Consider the following 8,836-nt stretch of genomic DNA (forward strand, 5'->3'; position numbering starts at 1 on the left):
AGACAGAATATTAAAAAGCAGAGACATTACTGAAAGGTTGTTGCTGAAAGATAAGACGCGGGATTCTTGGCCTCCGGAGGAGACGAATTCTGTCCGGGGCCAGAGACGAGGCTGGATCACTCAGAGCTTTTGTGTAATAAAGTTTTATTAAAGTATAAAGGAGATAGAGGAAGCTTCTGACATTGGCATCAGAAGGGGGCAAAAGCGTATCCCCCTCCTAGTCTCTAGCTAGATGTTATATAGTCACTCACAGTCTGTTAATGAAAAGAAAGGAATCTCATAAAATTTAGAATGGCACCAGATAATTCATCCCAGGCCATAAAACGATTGACTTGAATCTTGTAGAAGGGCAGAATACCAACAAATAGTTCTGTTTATGTAGATTAGGGGAACAGTACCTGAGTAAGTAAGTTAGGCCGTTTGGTGGAACCAACTTGAAGAAAGAGTCTGGGGTTCATTAACATAGCTTAAAACAATATTTCCATAAGAAAAAGAAATGTATTGGTTAACTCAAGGTTTAACAGTAGTTAGCTTTAGGTGAGACCAGGTGTCATGGCAACACAGAATGTTAAGAGAAACCTCCTTTTAAATTTGTATAGAGAAGGAAAAACAGATCACTGGTTTGTTTCTTCCTGCCACTTAAGAGAGATAAAAATGTCTGGCATTTGCAGCCTCTTTCCTCCATTTGGAGACCCCTGGCCTTCCTGCCTGTTACCTTCTCATTACTTTGCCAAAAAGGTCTCCATAGTCAAGGCTATGGTCCTTCCAGTAGTCATGTATGGATGGGAGAAGTGGACTATAAAGAAAACCAAGTGCCGAAGAAGTAAGGCTTTTGAACTGTGGTGTTGGATAAGGGTCTTGATGGTCCCTTGAACTGCAAGGAGATCCAACCAGTCCATCCTAAAGGAGATCAGTCCTGGGTGTTCATTGGAAGGGCTGATGCTGAAGCTGAAACTCCAATATTTTGGCCACCTGATTTGAAGAGCTGACTCATTGGAAAAGACCCTGATGCTGGGAAAGATTGAAGGAGAAGGGGACGACAGAGGATGAGATGGTTGGATGGCATCACTGACTCAATGGACATGAGTTTGAATAAACTCCAGGAGTTGGTGATGAGCAGGGAGTCCTGGCATGTTACAGTCCTTGGGGTCACAGAGAGTCGGACACGACTGAGAGACTGAACTGAACTGAACTGAACCCCCACCCCAGTTTCACATGGCTCAATCCTTGGTACAGAAAAAGAAAATGTTTCCTTCAGAATCAAGAAAAACTGTGAGCCATAAAGATATTTAAGAGCAAATGAAGAGTAATTTCAAAATTCTGGCTTAGTTTTTGTGCTAAAAAAGAATTAAATTGTGAATTATTATTTCCTCCTTTTGTGGATGTTTCCTTTGTTGAATTTCATAAATTAACAGAAAAAAATCAACATTGAGTTTTTCTCTCCCCACCCTTTCCCTTGTATCTATCAAGAATTTTCTTTTACTGGATTTATGATAGCCTAAGAAAATAACAGGGATTCTAACATGAACGTCCTATGGAAAAATCAATTTTATACATGTAACATATGTGAGAATTTGGAGAAGCAGCAATAAGACACTGGAGACTAATATACTCTACAATGATTGAACTAGGAGTTTATTGTTGTTATTTCAATTAAGTATTCTGAAACTATGAATGTGAGTATTGAAGCCTTGACAAAGCAATTTAAAAATTATCAAAATGCTAAATAAATACCAATCTGTTAGTAATTATTCAGCAAATATTATTTTATAGGCCTTTCTTTTACATCAGCGATCTGCAAAATTTATTAACTTTCTTTTTCACAATCTAAGACAAGTGTAACCCTTCCTATGTGTGTAAATAATCACTTTCTTGGCATCCTGAATATCCTAAGTGATTCTTCTCTTCAACAGATTCCTCATAGCTTTTTTCACCTCTGTGTTTCTCACTGTGTAAATGATAGGATTTAACATGGGACAGAGGATTACAAAGAACACAGTCACCCACTTGTCCACAGGGTAAATGGCCACAGGACGTGTGTAGGTGAATATACAAGGACCAAAAAAGAGAACCACTACTGTAAAGTGGGAGCCACATGTAGAGAGGGCTCTGCGCCGTCCTTCAGAGCCATGGGATTTCAGGGAGCTCAGGATGGCTATGTAGGAGGTGACTAGGATGACAAAAATGAGCAAGCACATGCCCCCGCTGTTGGCCGCCACCACCACTCCCAGCCTGTAGGTGTCGCTGCAGGCAAGCTCCAACAGCGAGAAGAAATCACACATGAAGTGGTCGATGACGCTGGGACCACAGAAGGTCAAGTCCATGGTGAAAAGGATCTGGACTGAGGCATGCAGGATCCCCCCGACCCAGGCCGCCACCACCAGGAGCTGGCAGAGCCCCTGTCACATGACGGCCGTGTAATGCAGAGGCTTGCAGACGGCCACGTAGCGGTCGTAGGCCATGGCCATGAGGACGATGACCTCTGATGCTGCCAGGAAGTGCTCCAAAAAAAGCTGAGTCTGGCAGCCCCCCCAGGAGATGGTTCTCCTCTGAAACAGCAGGTCAATGATCATTTTGGGCGCGCTCACAGAGATGAAGGAGGCATCTAATAAAGCCAAGTAAGTGAGAAAGAAGTACATGGGAGCCGAAAGTGTGGGGCTGAGGGAGATGGTGATGACAATGAGCAGATTGGACAGAACAGTGAATAAAAAAATGAACAGAAAGACAATGAAGAGTATTTTCTGCAAGTGTGGATTCTGTGTGAGTCCCAAGAGAACAAATTCAGTCACATTGTTGGGAGGCCTGAGGACATCCATTCAGCAAGTAATACCTTCCTGAGCCTGTATTACCTACAAAGAATAAAGAGTGATAATTGTTAATCATGATAGCATTGTGATCCGGCTGTCTCAGGATAGAAACAGTGCTATCTCGGCGACTGTGGCGCATATCCTTGGTAATTTGCCCCAGTTCTCCTTTCAAGTCTTTCTTTTTTCCATGATGTTTTCCATTTCTTCAAACACTCAGAGCTTGTCACCTGTAACATTTGATGTTATAATTTACTGATAAAGCACTGGGCTCTCTCCATGAGATCTGGATTCTCCTAATGGTTTCAACTCTATGTGACTCCACAAAGTCATCTAAGTGCTCCATACTTCCGTGAATTCCTCTGTGTCTGTGAAGCTAGCAACTGTAATTTTCAGATGTGTCTTTTTTTTTTTTTTCATTTATTTTTATTAGTTGGAGGTTAATTACTTTACAATATTGTAGTGGTTTTTTGTCTTACATTGGCATGAATCAGCCACGGATTTACATGCATTCCCCATCCCGATCCCCCCCCACCTCCCTCTCCACCCGATCCCTCTGGGTCTTCCCAGTGCGCCAGATGTGTCTTTTAAGCTGAGAAGAGCTACACACAAGTCAGAGTTATTTCCCCTTGCATGAAAATTTGCATTTGAAATCTCACATCTGTGGGAAGAAAAAACATGAACAAGAAGTGTCTGTCATAAACAGGGAGTTTAGAGAAATGTACATAAGTCCTTGGTAACAAAAACTCACTGGTAGCTACCAGAACACATTAGCTGTTCAGGTTTGTCTCATCACTGTCCCCACCATAGTGGCTGCAATATATCCACAGTGTCTGAAACCTATTAGGTGGTGAGTGCTTGACACTGAATTGCCCTTCTCCAAGGATCAGCATATGCCTCCTTCCCCAAACCATAATCTCAGATGAGTTCAAGTGATCTTCTCCTCCAGCTCTGCCCACCTATAATCTCTCTACTTTCTGAGAAAATTAAATAGACATTTGAAAGGAAGCTGCACTCCAATTTAATAGTTTCTGAGTGAAGAAGTTGGTTTAAAACTCAACATTCAGAATTTTAAGATTATGGCATTTGGTCCCATCACTTCATGGCAAATAGTTGGGGAAACAGCGACAGACTTAATTTTGGGGGGCTCCAAAATCAATGCAGATGGTGACCACAGCCATGAAATTAAAAGATGCTTGCTCCTGCCGTGCTGCAGTCCATGGGGTGGACACGACTGAGCAACTGAACTGAGCTGAACTGACACACTCTCTACAGTAATTATGGAAATATTTAATTGCCTCTTGGAAAGTTCGTTTTATGAGTCATTTTACTTTCAAGATAATTAGTGTGCTAATTTGTAATTTATGTTCTTCAATATTATGTTCCATGTGCGTGTGTTTTTGTGTGTGCGCATGCATGCACGCGCTCATACACGCTCAGTCGTGTCCAAATCTTTACAATCCCATGGACTGTAGCCCCGCCCGGCTCCTACATCCATGGAATTTTCCAACCGAGAATAATGGAATAGGCTACCGTTTCCTGTTCTACATACAATTTAACATGGTCATATTCTGTGAATTTACCATTTCAGTAGACTTGATAAAAAAAATATTTTTGCATAGATGTTCAATACACAAGGATCAAGTAAAGAAAATCCTTATTTTCAAAGTTCTAAAAATAAGAAAAAAATTAATGAGAACAGAAAGAGTTGGCTAGGAAATTTCATTGATGCACTATATTTTATATATGTGTGTATATATATATATATATATATATATATATATATATATATATATATATCATACCCCAACGATAGCAAATAGCATTTAGTTAATTTAGTCACTAAGTCATGTCTGACTCTTTGCAACCCCATAGACTGCAGCATACCAGGCCTCCCTGTCCATCTCCACTCCCAGAATTTACTCAAACTCATGTCCATCACGTTGGTGATGCCATCCAACCATCTCATCCTCTGTCATCCCCTTCTCCTCCTGCTTTCAATCTTTCCCAGCATCAGGGTCTTTTCCAATGAGTCAGTTCTTTGCCTCAGCTGGCCAAAGTATTGGAGTTTCAGCTTCAGCATCAGTCCTTCCAATGAATACTCAGGGCTGATTTCCTTTAAGCTGGATTGGTTGGATCTCCTTGCAGTCCAACGGACTCTCAAGACTCTTCTCCAACACCACAGTTCAAAAGCATCAAGTCTTCGGTCCTCAGCTTTCTTTATAATACAAAATCCATTACTTATTAGTTCCTACTACAAGCTCATTCATTCAAGAACTATTTATTGGATACTTACTATATATATTATGTTGTTGTTGTTGTGTCTGTTGTTCACAAAATGTCATAAATGTGTCATTATCAACTGTTATTAATGCCTGAAATTCTATTAGCAAACGGCAGCAGCACACCCATCTGTGATATGAACGACCTTCCTGCTCCTTCTCATGCTTCCTCCCATCTTTATAGCGTCCAGTATCCATCACTCCTAGTTACAGGAGGAGTGGGTGCTAAGTTGCTTCAGTCGTGTCTGACGCTTTGAGACCCTGTGGACTGTAGCCCGCCAGGCTCTTCTGTCCATGGGATTCTCCAGGCAAGAATACTGGAGTGGGTTGCCATGCCCTCCTCCAGGGCATCTTCCCCACCCAGGGACTGAACCCATGCTCTCTGGGTCTCCCACAATGACAGTCAGATTCTTTACCTCTAGCGCCACCTGGGAAATCCAGTTACAGGATACTGCATTACTAATAGAGTGGGAGAATTGGAGATGTACATTTGTCAAAGAGAAGAGAAGCAAATATAATAAAATGTATTTGGCAAAATGTAACTTTCTCTTTCACAAATAAATTAATAAAGAACTTTATTTTTAATAATCTAAGATGAAAATTCTATACAAGTCAAATCAAAGTGCAGCAGCTTCATTGCAAGTCCCCATTCTGAGGTAAGGTCTCACAACAGATCAAAATAGACTAGAATGCAAATAAAGTAAGAATTAAACATAACAGGTATGAAGAAATATAAATTACTTTTCTCACCTTTCTTTGACTCCACAATACTTTTTCAAGGAATAAGCCCTAATGTAAGATATTTTTAAAAGAGAAAGATCACTAGGTATAAATATGTTCACCACAATTATTAAGACCTATGGAAAATTAGAAACAGTGTGGAATATTCAAAAGTGAAGAACAAAATAATTAAAATATAATCACTTTCTTTGAATAATATGTAGTTTTTAACAAAGCTGCATCTAAAACTGTTCATTATCATTGAAAATTTCTGAAGTTGTAATATTAAGTGGGGAAATTTTGGATGCACATTTGAATTGTATAGAAACTCTGTTATTTCATTGTAACTAATTATATTATTCTTCTAATGAACTTAAATATATATTTATAATATAAAAGACCCCAAAATATTTTTACCTCTAAATTGTTAGTACTGTAGTTGAGTATACCTCACTTGATGCTTTGTGCACTGAAGAAGGATTTAAATCTCAGGTAAGTTTAATGAGCAGTGATTATATGATCTGCAACATGCACTTAAATATGAGAATCTAAGATTATATAATTTCAAAAAATAATCTCACCTATGAATATGTCTAACATAGCTCCATGGTCAAGCCCAAGGCAGCTTCTAGTTCACTAGGATTAAAATGAGATTAAAAATGCCAAGTAGCTCAGCTACAATAAGCGTCTTTGTTGATTTATAAATGGTATCTTTGGATAAGCCTTAAAAACACTACCACATATCCTCTTTTTGGGCAAAGTCTAAGAAGTTTCTTCTCTGTGGTTAATTGACCTCAGGGGTATTTCTCCATCATTAGCAGGTCTTGCCAATAACCCAATTATTTTAAACAAGGTATCTGAACAACAGAGAAGAGCTTTTACAATACTCATCTTTAATTTTAAGCTTCATCCTTAAGTCTATATGAAAACAAAACATCATCACAAAATAAAAAAGCACCACGATGACCACTTACAAACTTGCATACTTGATAGTAAATGAGCTTAAAAACAGAGCATGAATTTTTGATACCATGTAAATAAAACGCTTAGGTGTGTAGCTATATGATTTTTAGATTTTATCATAATATTTTATTTTTACTGATCTACCAGTCATGGTAATCATCATTTCTATATATTGCTTTCAGGTGCACATTAAATGATTATTATGAACCCTATTATATTATTAGCTCTTCATGCTAAGTAAGGTTTGCAGTACTTCTTCAAAATAGTTGTTTCTTGTTCCAGTTCTGGAATTAGACTAACATGATAACAATGAAAATTATTCCATTGTTCAAATATATCCAAATATGGTAGAATGCACTTGCCATTTAAATTTAATCCTGCAGTATACCTACAGAATATAAAAAACAGGAAATAATACTCACAATTTGTATAAGAAAATGTAAGAAAGGGAAGAAAAACACCATTTACCAAGGGAAAATAAGAAGCCATACCGCTGAATCTTGGGGTGGGACCCTTAGCTTTAGATTATATTTTCTATGACTAAAGTGTCATGAGACTCTTATGCTGCCACCAATTGTGAAATCCATTAAAATTGCTTAGTAAAATAAATAAAGCTGATATTAAAATTATTTGGCAAATAAGTTCAATTCAGAAATATCTTATGTGAAATCACAGCTACTTCAAGATATTAAAATATGCTTTCTTTAATAAAAAGAAAAATAAATTGTAGATAACTCTAGATTGACCCCAGCAATTGTGATCACTGTGAGCAGAATGTGTCAGGAAGGAAAACAGTTTAAGAGAACTGAAAACACATGACCAAACCTAATCTGACTGGACACTGCAACATTATGGTTCTGCAATAGTATCTGTGATAGCAGCTGCCAAAACAGTTTCAATGAGGATTGTAACCTGTCTAAAGACTTCTGGGGGATATGAATTTTGCAGAAGTATCATCATGGAATTGTCTTAAACTTGCTCTTTCAACACTGGAATAAAAGAAAGTCAAATCACAGAATTAGCGTGTACTGACAAGAGTCACCATCTCCAACATTATGAAAAACTGAAATCCATTCAACCATGGCCCTTTCAATGCCCATCCAGCCTTGACTTGAATAGCTACAGTGCTGAGAGATTGCTTGAGAACCCCTAAATCTCTCTAGTCCATTTCCACAAGGCTTTAGAGAAGCAGAAAAGGGAAAAGAGAGCAGATTTAGATGTAAAACAGTGAAGATTGTCCATGAAAATAGTTTTCAAAGAAGAATTCTGGAGCTATGCCAGGCAGTCTGTTTCTATAATACAAATCTAAGGTGGTTTATAAATCCTGGAGAGATAGTAACAGATTCTCCACTTGAAAGGCAAACCAGAAAGAAAGCAGAAAAACAAAAAATGTATGGATCACGTCACAGCTGATCAGAAAGTAGTTGAGGTCTGTTTTGATGTTTGATAGTTTTAGGGACTAATTTAACAAGAAAAACAAAAAACAAGCATGTATCAAAATGTTCTTATGGGCAGATTCATCAACTTCAATAGGTAGAGAAAATGTTCTCAAGAGAGAGCTCATGATGTATTAGTCCATCCGAAGGAAACTTCATCCCAGAAGGACATCACCTATGTTGTTTACGAGGCATGAAAAGTTCAGGGAGGTAGGCTGTGGTATCATAACCTTCCAATGTTGCTTCTAATTGAAGTAGAAGCAAAAATAACAAAATTTATGACAGTAAACATATTAGCTTGGGTAGAAAGACAGAACTTGGAAGCAACTTGCAGTTTACCTAAGTAAACTACTCACAGAAATAGGGAGAACTGTTTAAGGCTCTAGAGTATAAAGTTGCCATACTGTAAAATAAAACTCATATCTCCTGTTTCCAAAAGTGGTTTTCTTACTCTGTATCATGTATTGCTAATAATATGCCTTCTGAATATTTTTCTATCATGGAGTCCATTAATTTCTCAGATAATATACTACTATGTGTAAAACAGCTAGCCAGTGGGAGGCTGGGAAAGACTGAAGGGAAGAGGAGAAGGGGGTGACAGAGGATGCAGTGGTTAGCTAGCATCACTGAC

General features: G+C 38.4%; 1 pseudogene; it reads right to left on the reverse strand.

The window, feature by feature from the left end:
* Window positions 1–1,889: 1,889 nt before the first annotated feature.
* On the reverse strand, window positions 1,890–2,816 carry LOC136174666 (olfactory receptor 4C15-like; annotated as a pseudogene).
* Window positions 2,817–8,836: the final 6,020 nt, after the last annotated feature.

Source organism: Muntiacus reevesi, chromosome 9 (genome assembly GCF_963930625.1).
Source record: "Muntiacus reevesi chromosome 9, mMunRee1.1, whole genome shotgun sequence".
Taxonomy (NCBI): domain Eukaryota; kingdom Metazoa; phylum Chordata; class Mammalia; order Artiodactyla; family Cervidae; genus Muntiacus; species Muntiacus reevesi.